The sequence below is a fragment of the Mus pahari genome, chromosome 9, assembly GCF_900095145.1.
Source record: "Mus pahari chromosome 9, PAHARI_EIJ_v1.1, whole genome shotgun sequence".
In the NCBI taxonomy this organism is placed as follows: domain Eukaryota; kingdom Metazoa; phylum Chordata; class Mammalia; order Rodentia; family Muridae; genus Mus; species Mus pahari.
The window spans coordinates 5,971,624-5,982,961 of NC_034598.1; the positions used below are offsets into that span (position 1 = coordinate 5,971,624).

Sequence of the window (11,338 nt, forward strand, 5' to 3'; positions counted from 1 at the left end):
CCCTAGCTGTCCTGGAACTCGCTTTGTAGACCAGACTGGCCTCGAACTCAGAAATCTGCCTGCCTCTGCCTCCCGAGTGCTGGGATTAAAGGCGTGCGGCACCCAGCTGATCCTGATTATTAATTGAGAAAACGTCAAAAGCATTTTTTGTAAAGCAAACTAGCAATTTTTAGATTGACATATCTATTTGTTTGTGAAGTTGTTTTAATTTTAAAATGTGGGAGTAGGTTCTGAAGGTGTGCTTTCTTGTAATGAGTGTCAGACTCCGGAGCTTGCGCATGCTAGGTGAGGGCATACTAGGTGAGTTCTAGCTCCAGGACTTAAGATGGCTTTGACACACAATAACAATGCAACAGAGTAAAACTCAGAAATGAACTCGTATATTTTAAAACAAAGATATTATTTTTGATTTATAGTTGAGAAATGATTATTAAATAATGATCTTTCTAGATAGATTGCTACTATTCGGAACAAAAAATAAGTTGGCTTCCAGAGTTGTCTAAAACATGTGAAATAAGGAACAGGATCCTATTTTTGATGTGGTTTAGGAATGATGAATGGCTTTCAGAGTATGAAAAAACAGCACTGAAGCTAGATTCTCGATTTTCTTTTTGTTTTTTCGAGACAGGGTTTCTCTGTGTAGCCCTGGCTGTCCTGGAACTCACTCTGTAGACCAGGCTGACCTGAACTCAGAAATCTGCCTGCCTCTGCCTTCCAAGTGCTAGGATTAAAGGTGTGCGCCACCATTGCCCGGCTAGATTCTGAATTTTATAAAACAAATAAAACTCTATATGTGGAAGAAACACAAGGTAAAAAGCTAAATAAAACTTGTAAGCTCATTTGTACTTTTGAAAAGGGCCCACTTTCTTCCCAATAAATAGCTCCTACCAATAGAGAAGTGAACAAAGACAATTCATATGAATAGTGTTACATGTATATAATATGCCTTATACAGTTATAGCTGCAGTGTATTCCATCATCTGTCATATTTACAAAGCTACTTAGGATAGGTTGAGAATGGTGAAGAAAGAATGGCAGTCTCAGACATTGGTAGTAAGATCATGAAGTCCTCGTGCCCCATGTAAAGCAATTTGGAAAGGTTCAAAATTAGAAGTGCGCTTTTATTATAAATCAGCAATTCCACTGAAGGCTTTTATACTTCCCATTTTGCATATGTGTCAAATGAAATATAAGACTATCTGTGGCAGCACTGTGATAAAATAATGCCTGTGCAGCAGTAGTGCCATTTCTTAAGAGCAAAAGGGTAAAGTGAAGGACTGGAGTATGTTTTAGATAGCAATAACAGTGTAATGCATATGTACTGTTGTCTTCAGAGCTAGAGGAAAATTTGGTGACAGTAGTTGCCACCAGTGATTAAAACTGGTTAAGTTATAGCTACAGGAATGAGTAAAGCAGAAGAGAAGGAACAGGTCTTAATAATTGCTGTCAACAGTTGCAAAATGATTGTTACAGTGCTGTTTAACATTTTATTTTGTTAGTGATCTTTTAATCAGAGTCTTTAATTGATGGGTGTAGCTCCTTGGAGGGTGGCCATAGTGAATTAGAGAATCCAAAAAGGAGACTTTTGGGGGGTACTAATAAATACCAGGATGAGTAATGTTTTTATTAGATACCTGAAGTGCGTTAAAGTGCTTCACTAATTGGAATGACATCAGCCATCAGCCACAGCTGTTTCTTGAGGAATAGAGATTTTTGGAGCTGCTCTGAGCTTGTATTCAGAGTACCTGAGGAGCATGCCATCCTGTGCAAGGTGTATCTCACTGACGATGACAGGGAAACAGAAGGTACTTGGGGAGCTAGAGACAGGACGGGGAAAGACCATCTCTAGGTCCAGGTCTCAATCCTGCTTGCTGTGTGCATTGGTGGACCATCTTAGATGGCTGCAAGGTAACTAACAGAAGATGTGTGTCCCTTTTAAAAAAATTGTTCTTGATGTGAAGTTTGGATTTACAATGTACACATATTATGAACTTTTGCATTATATATATATATATGTATATATATCAAAGAATATCTATTGTAATGCTCTAAATCTTAACATTTCTTTATGTATATTTTCTACTAACCACCATTATCTGTGTGTTGTTCTGCTGTCCAAAGTGTTAAATACCAGTATCATAGTGAGGGTGTGTGTGTGTGTGTGTGTGTGTGTGTGTGTGTGTGTATGAAACTGTGTATGGGAATGTATGCATATATTATACATATAAATATTCACACATGAGTTTTAGACAGACATCTTCAGGCTGTGTCCAGTAGTTGGTTAGTATGGGGCACATTGGCCCTTTCTTGCTCAAATTTGAAGGGATATAATGAGTTGATATTGATGACAATTGAAAGATGAAATACAGAACATTGGAAGAATTACTAATTTATTTTACATAGTTTAAACTGTGTCTAGAAGAGGAGAGAATATAATTGTAGAACAGATTTGAGTAAGCTTTGTGTGTGTGTGATGATTGTTCTTTAAGAATAAGTAAAACATAACGAAGAATTTAGGACACCTGTAAATGAAAATCAATATTAGAATTAGACATAATCAAAACTATATTAGACTTCTCAGATTCCTTTGCTGGAATGCATTTTCCTCTGGCTTTTCATTCAGTTAATATAAAGGAAAAAAGAAAAAAAAAAGAAAAAAGAAAAACAAAGGTTGCAGTTTAAGTAGGTTGCATTTAAATAGTGTTGGTTGCCGTCAGCTTTAGTGGTTTCAAAGGAATATTTATAAACTTAAGGAATGTGATATGTGACATGCTGCCACAGTGTGCGTTACTTTGTTACCTAGCTGCTGTTTTGACACTAGAGTGATAGTAAGTAAGAGGGAATAATGTGAATTAAGATAGAGGGAACTTTGGATACAATTATGAATAATTATGTTAACTTGCAATTGCCATGCAAATATAAAGAATACAGAAATGGGTATTTTAGACAATCAGAAAGATACTCGTTATCCAAACATGATGCAGATGCATTAGGAGACCAGAACAAATTAGAAATAAAATCACTCCCAGTTACAATCCTTTAACCTTTGGGCGATTTAAAAAAATTTATTCTTTTGAAAATTTCCAGATGGTCCCATTTTTCTTCTGGTTCTAACAGATTTTTTTTTAAAAGTATTTCAAATTATTTAAATGAAAACTCTGGTTGCTTAATTAGTATTGTGAAACTGGACTGTTTTCTGCAGCAGAAATTGCGTGTGTTTAGCAAAGTGACTTCTGAAGCACATGATAGTCATTATCAGTGGGAAATGATTTACATGGATTTTCTGGCCAATTCTATTTTAGCTTTAGGTGAGAGTTTTGGGAAATACTAAGAATTTGAAATCAGTTTCCTTGGGGGGTAATTATTGAATTTTCTTTGGGTTCAGAGAACATTAACTATATTAACAAATAAATGTTACTTCAGAAATGCCTTGTCTAATATTTGACAGTTTGTAAAAGTTTTCTATTTTTTCTTATACTTATTACAATTGCCAAGAAAGTATAGCAAGAATTAAAAGAAATATTTTAGTTTGCATATACATATATTTACACTTAAAAAGTAACTTATATATTAAATTAGGTTTGTTTAAGATGTGAAATAGATGGCTTTGTAAGTAAGAATACATGTTGCTATGTGAAAAAATGTAAAGTTAAAACATGTTGGCATACTCCTAGTTTCTCAGAACAAGAAAATGACTAATCTAAATTTCATTTCAGAATAAAAACCAAGACAAGCCACATAAAAGCATCCTAAAAATTAAACTGTCATCATATTATTTGTTTTAAAACTATGGAATAATATATCTGAGGAAGATTACTCTCAAAATTGTTTTTCTCAATTTCAAGTAAGTAATTTATTTTGGTTAATATGTTGGGGGTGAGGGGGGGTGGGTGATCCTTGGCGTTGAAGTTGGTACTCATCCTTAAAATAACAACTCAGAAATCACGTTCTTTAAGCCTCTGGCTCCTTCTACCATTCCCAAAGTTTATCTCCTTGGTTTTCTTAAGCCTGCCCCTTTCCCACACAGCTATTAAAGGACTCATTGCCTTGAATATTGTTTGTAGAAATAGCCACATAGTATATCCTCAGGTAACCCCTCACCCCCCAATAACTCCTCCATCCTACTGCCTTCTGTGCTGACATACCCTGGGCAAGTTACTTTACTTTTATGTACTTTAATCTCCTTCTCTGCAAAACAAATTTTAATAACTTCTACCTCACAGGATTAACAGGGGGGAAAAAAAAACCCAAAACAGCAAATGTCTGCCATATATAGTAGCATAATGTTAACCCTTTTTAATACTTGTCTCTAGAATCTTCTTGTTACTTCATATGTGCTCTTTAAAATGTTCAAATTAAAGTGAACTGGAAAATGTACTTGTGTAGCGTTTCTGTATTCTTCACATTAGTGTAAAATAGATGGATCCCTTGCACACTGTGAGTATGGTAGTTGATCAGTGACTCAAGTCTATAGATGAGATAACTACCTATTTAAAACACCTCTTAAAAGTTGGCCAATTTTTATAATCGCCTATCCAGCCATAACTTAAAAAAACAAATAACTTGTTTTACGTAGGGCAGGGAAATAAATGTCCATGTCTGATCTTTCCTTGAAAGGGGGTAAACCTTAGGGAGTAACTGCATTCCCAGGGCTACAGGTCAGGCTAACTGTATTTCTTTGAAGGAGCCTTATTTTCCAAAACCATTAATAATGCTTTAAAAAATAGATAAATTATGGTAGAACATATTAAAAGCATATGCCAATGTCAAAGTAAAGGTGACTTATCAAAGGGATTTATTGCTTTGCTTGTTTTTGCCTTTTAAGAATTTATAGTACACATAAAAAACAATGAAGCCTCTGGCTTTAAAACCTAAGATGAGGAATATAGGCCAAGTGATTCATTATTCGCTAATGTTTCAATTGTCTTCAGCGTATAGTTGTGAATATATTTCTAAGTGTTTTTTTCCCTCCACAAAAATCAGAAAAATCATATTTTGGTTGATTACATTTCAGGTTTTAAACTAGAAAACATATGTTAGTTAATTGTTTTAATATTATTTTTAGTAACAAATTTTGGGCTTCTTATTGATCTTTACTGTATACCATTTTCCAAGTAATTTAGTCTTTATATCTGTAAAAACAAGTACTGCTTTCCCACTTTACACTGGAGGAAATGAGACGTGAGGAGACTAATTGACTTATATCCGAGAGTGTAGCATGTTTGCCTCACAGCAAGTAAGGGCACATGAGAGAATGAGTACTAACTTATTACTCACTAGACAAAGCAAGTATAAAAGCTAGATAAAGAGTTTTCAGAATACAGTAATAGTTACTGTTGGTATATGACAGTGACTGTGAGCATGTTCTTAATCACATTAACAGTACACTAGGTATCCCTATTGATCCTTTTTTTTCTAAATAATATTTAACATTCCATGATCATTTAGACTGAAGTACTTTATGTAAATGTTTCTATAAGGAAATTGGATTTTACAGTTAATCAAATAGAAAATACTTTTATATAAGTTTAGTATACTTAAGTAGTATGTGAATCTGTAGTCAGACCTTCATATCTGTAGGTTTTATATCTTGATTCATCCAGTCTGAGAAAGTACTTGGGAGGAAAAACAATTGCACCCATGCTGTATGTTTGCAGACTTTTTTTTTTATTGTTACTTCTTAAATAATTGAAGGTAGCAGATGTTTACTTAGAATTTATATTGTATTTGGTACTATAAGTAATCCAGAGGTTATTTACAATGCAGGAGATGCTGTAGATAGGCCACTTACAAGTGCCGCTCTACTTTACATAAGTACTTGAATATCTGAGGTAGAAGAGTAGGGACTCTGGGACCAGTCCTCCACAGACAGTGGAAGCTGTGAAGCTTAAAAACTAGAAAAAGTAAAGTGGAATTTTATTTGATCAGAAGTCTTGTTTTCATACCTACTTTTACTAACTTTTGCTGTACAACAGTCCCCCCTGAAACTTGTCAAGAAGTAGCTGCAGTACTCTATGATTCCGGGCATCTATTAGTTAAAACATTTCTGTTCCTGCTTCTCTATGAGCACAGTTGCTTATATGTCTGCCATCAATGGATAGGCCAAGTGGTTAGTCAAAAATATTTATTTGTTGTGGAATTTAGTACTGGATGTTGGCTAGGGTGCCATAGAGCCATGTGTTTCTAGGAAGGTAGCCATGACTCTTCACCTAAAGCTAGCACCAGAGTTTACAGGAGCAACAAGTAAAGACAAGTCCCATATTGGGTTTTGTTTTTGGTTTGTTTGTTTGTTTGTTTGTTTGTTTGATGGTCCAAAACAAATCACAGGGTCTGTCTTTAGGGGTTTCCTAAGGATGTATGGCTAATTAGGGGTCATTATTATAATCTCTTATACTGTTGCTGGCTGACTCATTTTTCCAAAGTATGCTAACAGTATGATATTACCACCTTTTAAACTAAGTGGTACTTTTACAATTTTTTAATAATAATATTAGGGTTTAAACCCTGTGTGTGATAGACAACATGTTTTATCACTGAGCTATACTCTCAGCTGGAGGTGTTTATGTAAGTAATATATTTGATGGTTCATGTCATTCTTTGTGTTAATCACTTTTGTTCTACTCTTCTGCGTCTCATTCACAAATACTTACATCATATACTAACTGTACAGAAAGTATTATTAGATAGGCAATAGGTGGAGTAAGAAAGATTACCCTAGTCATCCAAGAGTCTTAAAGTTACCTGTCTGCTTTCAGAGACCCGAGAAAGCAGACACTTAATAATTCTAAAAAATGACCTAGGTCATATATTATCTTATGTGCCATGTTTTTAAAAAATGTTTTATCAGGCATTCTTAAATTATAAAAATTATAATATAGAAGTTATTTAATCTGTACTGCTACTAGAAATGAGACCATATACTGAAGATTATGTTCTCAAGTGTTTTATCATCAATCTGATGGGTGGAAATATGGATCTCAATACAATATACATCTCTCCTCCTCCTCCTCCTCCTCCTCCTCCTCCTCCTCCTCCTCTTCCTCCTCTTTTTTCTTCTTCGGTTTGTGTTTGTCTTAGGGTTTTACTGCTGTGAACAGATACCATAACCAAGGCAACTCTTATAAGGACAACATTTAATTGGGGCAGGCTTACAGATTCAGAGGTTCAGTCCATTATCATCAAGGCAGGAGCATGGCAGCATCCAGACAGGTGTGGTGCAGGAGGAGCTGAGAGTTCTACACCTTCATCTGAAGGCTGCTAGAAGACTGGCTTCTAGGCAGCTAGAATGAGGGTCTTAAGCCCATGTCCACAGTGACACACCTACTCCAAGGCCACATCTCCTAATAGTGCCACTCCCTGGGCCAAGTATATTCAAACCATAATACTGTTTATGCCCATGCATGTTTCACAGTATGCATGATATAGGTTGGAGGACAGACAACTTTGTGGAGTCAGGTCTTCTCTTTCATATATTATGTGGGTTCCCAGGATCCAACTTGAGCACCAGGCTTGTGCAGCCTGTCTCTGGATTCCTGTATTTTTTTTATTATAGTAATATCGTCTTCCCATTTGTTTGAGAGTCATACAAGCATGTTTAGACAGTGTTTCATGTAGCACAGGCTGTCCTGGCAGTCACTATTTAGAGACTCTGAACTTGAGTCCTGCTCCTGCCTCCTAGGTGCTGGAATTATGGCCATTTGCCACTAGACCTGGTTTATGTGGTACTGGGGGTCAAACCTGGAGCTGGTTAAGCTTTTTGCCAACTGAGCTACATCTCTGGTCCATATGGTTTTTGTTGTTGTTGTTTTTTTTAAATAATACTATTTCTCTTTTGCTCATTTTCTTGTTTTCCAACAAGAAGTCTTGGTTCTGAGATGTTTTTTACATATTAGGAAAATTGGCTTGTATCTATTAGTTGTTCTTACAGTAAATGCTCTTTATTTAATACTAATTTAAACAATTTTATAAATTTGTGTGTATGTGTGTGTGTTAAATGAACCTTTTCAAGCACGTTTTGATGATGTTATACCTGAATACTTGGAACAGAAATGGAAAAAAAAAAAAAAAAAAAAGATCCAGCATGGGCATTTCTTATTTGGAGAATTCATCTTTAAAAGTATGTGATTTAAAATTTCAAAAATAACTTGTCTTTTTTTTCCCTCTTCTAGATTTGTTTTTATTTTGAGACTGTTGTTTTGATATTACAGTCAAGAAATAGGGTCTTCTAAAGGGTTACTTTTAGATGATCAGATTGTATAGCATTGATAGGAAATACTTCATGTCAGTTTGAATAATTGTTCAGAGTATTATTTTGAGTCTTGCCTATTTCACATTGTATATATAGTTGTGATTTTAACACAAAAATATACAAAATCAGTACAAAATATTCCTTTGGTCACTTGGCCCTTCCCCAACACTAGACAACACAAGAGTGACTCGATTGTTAGTCTCCCACCGATCACATAATAAGATAAATAAAAACGTGGCCATTTTGGGAAAAATAATAATGGTCCCACTATCAAATAATAATGTAGAGATTATGTAAGATTTCGGGGAGCCATGGAATGCAGACATGTCTGTCTCCTATGTAGCATCTGGAATGAAGCATTTGACTCTTCTGGACTCAGTATAAGAGGGAGTTCAAAGCTGTAGAATTAGACAGGTTAGCATTTTTTTCAGTAAATTAATGTAGTTTTAAATATATTTAAGGCTGGGCAGTGGCGGCTCACGCCTTTAATCCCAGCACTTGGGAGGCAGAGGCAGGTGGATCTCTGAGTTCGAGGCCAGCCTGGTCTACAGAGTGAGTTCCAGGACAGCCAGGGCTACACAGAGAAACCCTGTCTTGAAAAAACAAATAAACAAACAACCATACTTAAGGTTGCCAGATCTTTTTTCCATAGTTAATTTTGCTCAGCAGTATAATAAAAAAATCAAGCCAAATAGTAATTCTTAAGTGACCTGGGAGCACATATTGGAAGCCAGTTGGAAGCCAGTATTTTGTATCTTTTACATGGTTTTTAACTTTTCAAATTACTGGTTTCTTTTAGAATTTATTAAGTCACCAATCTATATGCATTGCATTATAAGTAATTTCTCAGATTACTGATAGATAGTTCTTTGATTATTCCTTTAAACATTTAAAAAAACATTTCAGAGGTTGTAGTGTACCTCACAGTGTGTTCTTTTGCTACAATGATTTTCCTTTCCAAAAAAGCTGATATTAAACTGATGATATATCTTAGAATGTACAACTACATAGGGAAAATGACATTTTAAAATTTTGTTTTATATGTTGTATGTCCTATATTTTTGTCTCGTCTGTTATGAACAGTTTGTTTTCCATTGCTGTTTTGTTTTACTTTGTACTACTAATTTTTCTGTGTATGCTATTTGGCATACACACACAAAAAGCTTCTTGACTGATAGGACTTTTATAGCAGTTCTTTAAACTATTTATAATGAAGAAACTTTTTTTCCTGGTATTCGAAACTACACTAAGATAAATTACTAGAAAAAAAAATCAAGCTGCATTTTAAAAATCATTATATATAACAGTGATAGAATTGCTGTCGGATTGTTCTAAAGTTCTAAATGCTAATTGTAGGGTCTTACACCTGCTTTCTTGTAGATCTGTAGCAAGTTTACTTGGATAGCATTATAGATATCTCTGTAGTAATTGGAAGGGATTCTTTAATTGATTCCCTCTTGAATCATACTTCTTGTCCTGTGTCATTATTTCTCCTTCTTTTTAAACATGATTGCTTCTATGATACCTAATGTAAATTATGGCCTGTTCTGTATTTTAATTCTGTTATGTCACTTTGTGTTTAAAAAACCTGTCTGAACCCATTGCTTTGTTGTTGTGCCCTTATCATTTTGTACACTTAGTGTTAGATGTTGGGAGAGAAGGTTAGCACGCTCCGTGACAGGGACAAAAGAGGCCCTTGGGCCTAACAACACACATATAGTTAAGGCATTGTTACCTATGTCATAATTTTATACATTTTTTTCCTCTTTTAGTTTTGGCTTTACAGTGTAAATTGTCTCATGTATTTTTATTTTAGCATAAATACAATCCAGGTGGTGGTGGCACACACTTCTAATCCCAGCACTTGGGAGGCAGAGGCAGGAAGATCTCTGAAAAACAAAAACAACAACAAAAAGAAAGTATAAGTACAGAGGAAAAAGCATATATACTGAAATACAGTTGAAATTATAAAATTTAAGAACAAAATAAAATATTTTCTCTTATGTAATACAGATTTGTATCCCTCATTCAGGATATATGTGATCATAAATGTTTCGGATTTTGTGTTATTTGCCTGTACATAATGAAATATCTTAAGGACAGGCCCTATGAAATTCATTCATGTTTCATACATACCTAAATCACAGTCTAACAGTGTGACTCCATCACTATAGGATGGGTGTAGGATTGTGTGCCAGTGCTCAAAACTACCTGGGATTGTAGAGCCTTGCAGGTTTCAGATTTCACAGTGGAGATACTGACCGTGTACAAACAATGGCAGGTTTTGGTACTCACCGCTTTGTAAGACTTCTGTAAGTATTCAGTGTTCTAAACTATACATGATCTTTAAATATTAGCTTTCTTTGTGGACACAGATTCCTTAAATCTGCCTTCGATCCAATTTTTGAGTAACACAATTTGACTTTGACGGGGGAGAAGGAGGACACAAAGTTGGGAGTGAAGGGGGTGCGGATCTGGGAATAGTCGGTGGAGGGTGGAGGGATGCAGATGATCAAATAAGTGCAAAACTCTCAGATACGTTTTTTAAAAAAGATTATTTTTATTAATAACAACAAAGATAGTTTACATATTGAGTTAAAGTAGCTTGGATTCCACTGGACATACTGATTTGCTCTAGAGCACCATAGTTTCAGTTGCTTTCTCAGTTTGTTTGTGGTAGCACGTTGTCCAGTCTACCAGACTGGCCTTGAACCTGATGTAGTGCCCACGTTTCAGTTTGCTCTCCCTGCCTCGTGATACTTAAGTTACAACTGTGCTTTGATACTCCCAGCTTGGGCTCCAATTTTATTACCTTAGTTTCTCCAAATAATGTTTTCAGATACTGTTTTGGGGTGATTGTGTATGTAGAATGTTTTTCTGAACCCTAGACTATCTGACAATGACTTGTTGCGTGTACATATTACTGACTGGCATGGTTAAGAATGGCAAGCTAAAGTATACCTTAGTGTGCCTGTGTCCTAGAGGTTTTTTTTTTTTCACAATTCTCTTTAATATTTTTCTGATATCTTTACTACTTTTTTTTAAAGTTGTGTGTGTGTGTGTGTGTGTGTGTGTGTGTGTGTGTGTGTG

At 35.2% G+C, this 11,338-nt stretch overlaps 1 protein-coding gene and 1 non-coding gene across 6 annotated transcripts in view; both read left to right on the forward strand.

Moving 5' to 3' along the window:
- The window catches only part of Rev3l (REV3 like, DNA directed polymerase zeta catalytic subunit), a 159,074-nt gene that overhangs the window by 6,593 nt on the left and 141,143 nt on the right, over positions 1 to 11,338 (forward strand). For 2 of the 5 annotated variants that reach the window (XM_029542501.1, XM_029542503.1), the window contains exon 2: positions 3,717 to 3,844. The exons of the other annotated variants lie outside the window; for them this stretch is intronic. The gene's annotated coding sequence lies outside the window, so the exon portion shown is untranslated. The remainder of the gene's footprint in view (positions 1 to 3,716; positions 3,845 to 11,338) is intronic. 5 annotated transcript variants of the gene reach the window in all.
- LOC115064754 lies at positions 9,888 to 10,010 on the forward strand. The gene has a single exon (XR_003844577.1). It is a non-coding gene; the product is annotated as a U6atac minor spliceosomal RNA (small nuclear RNA).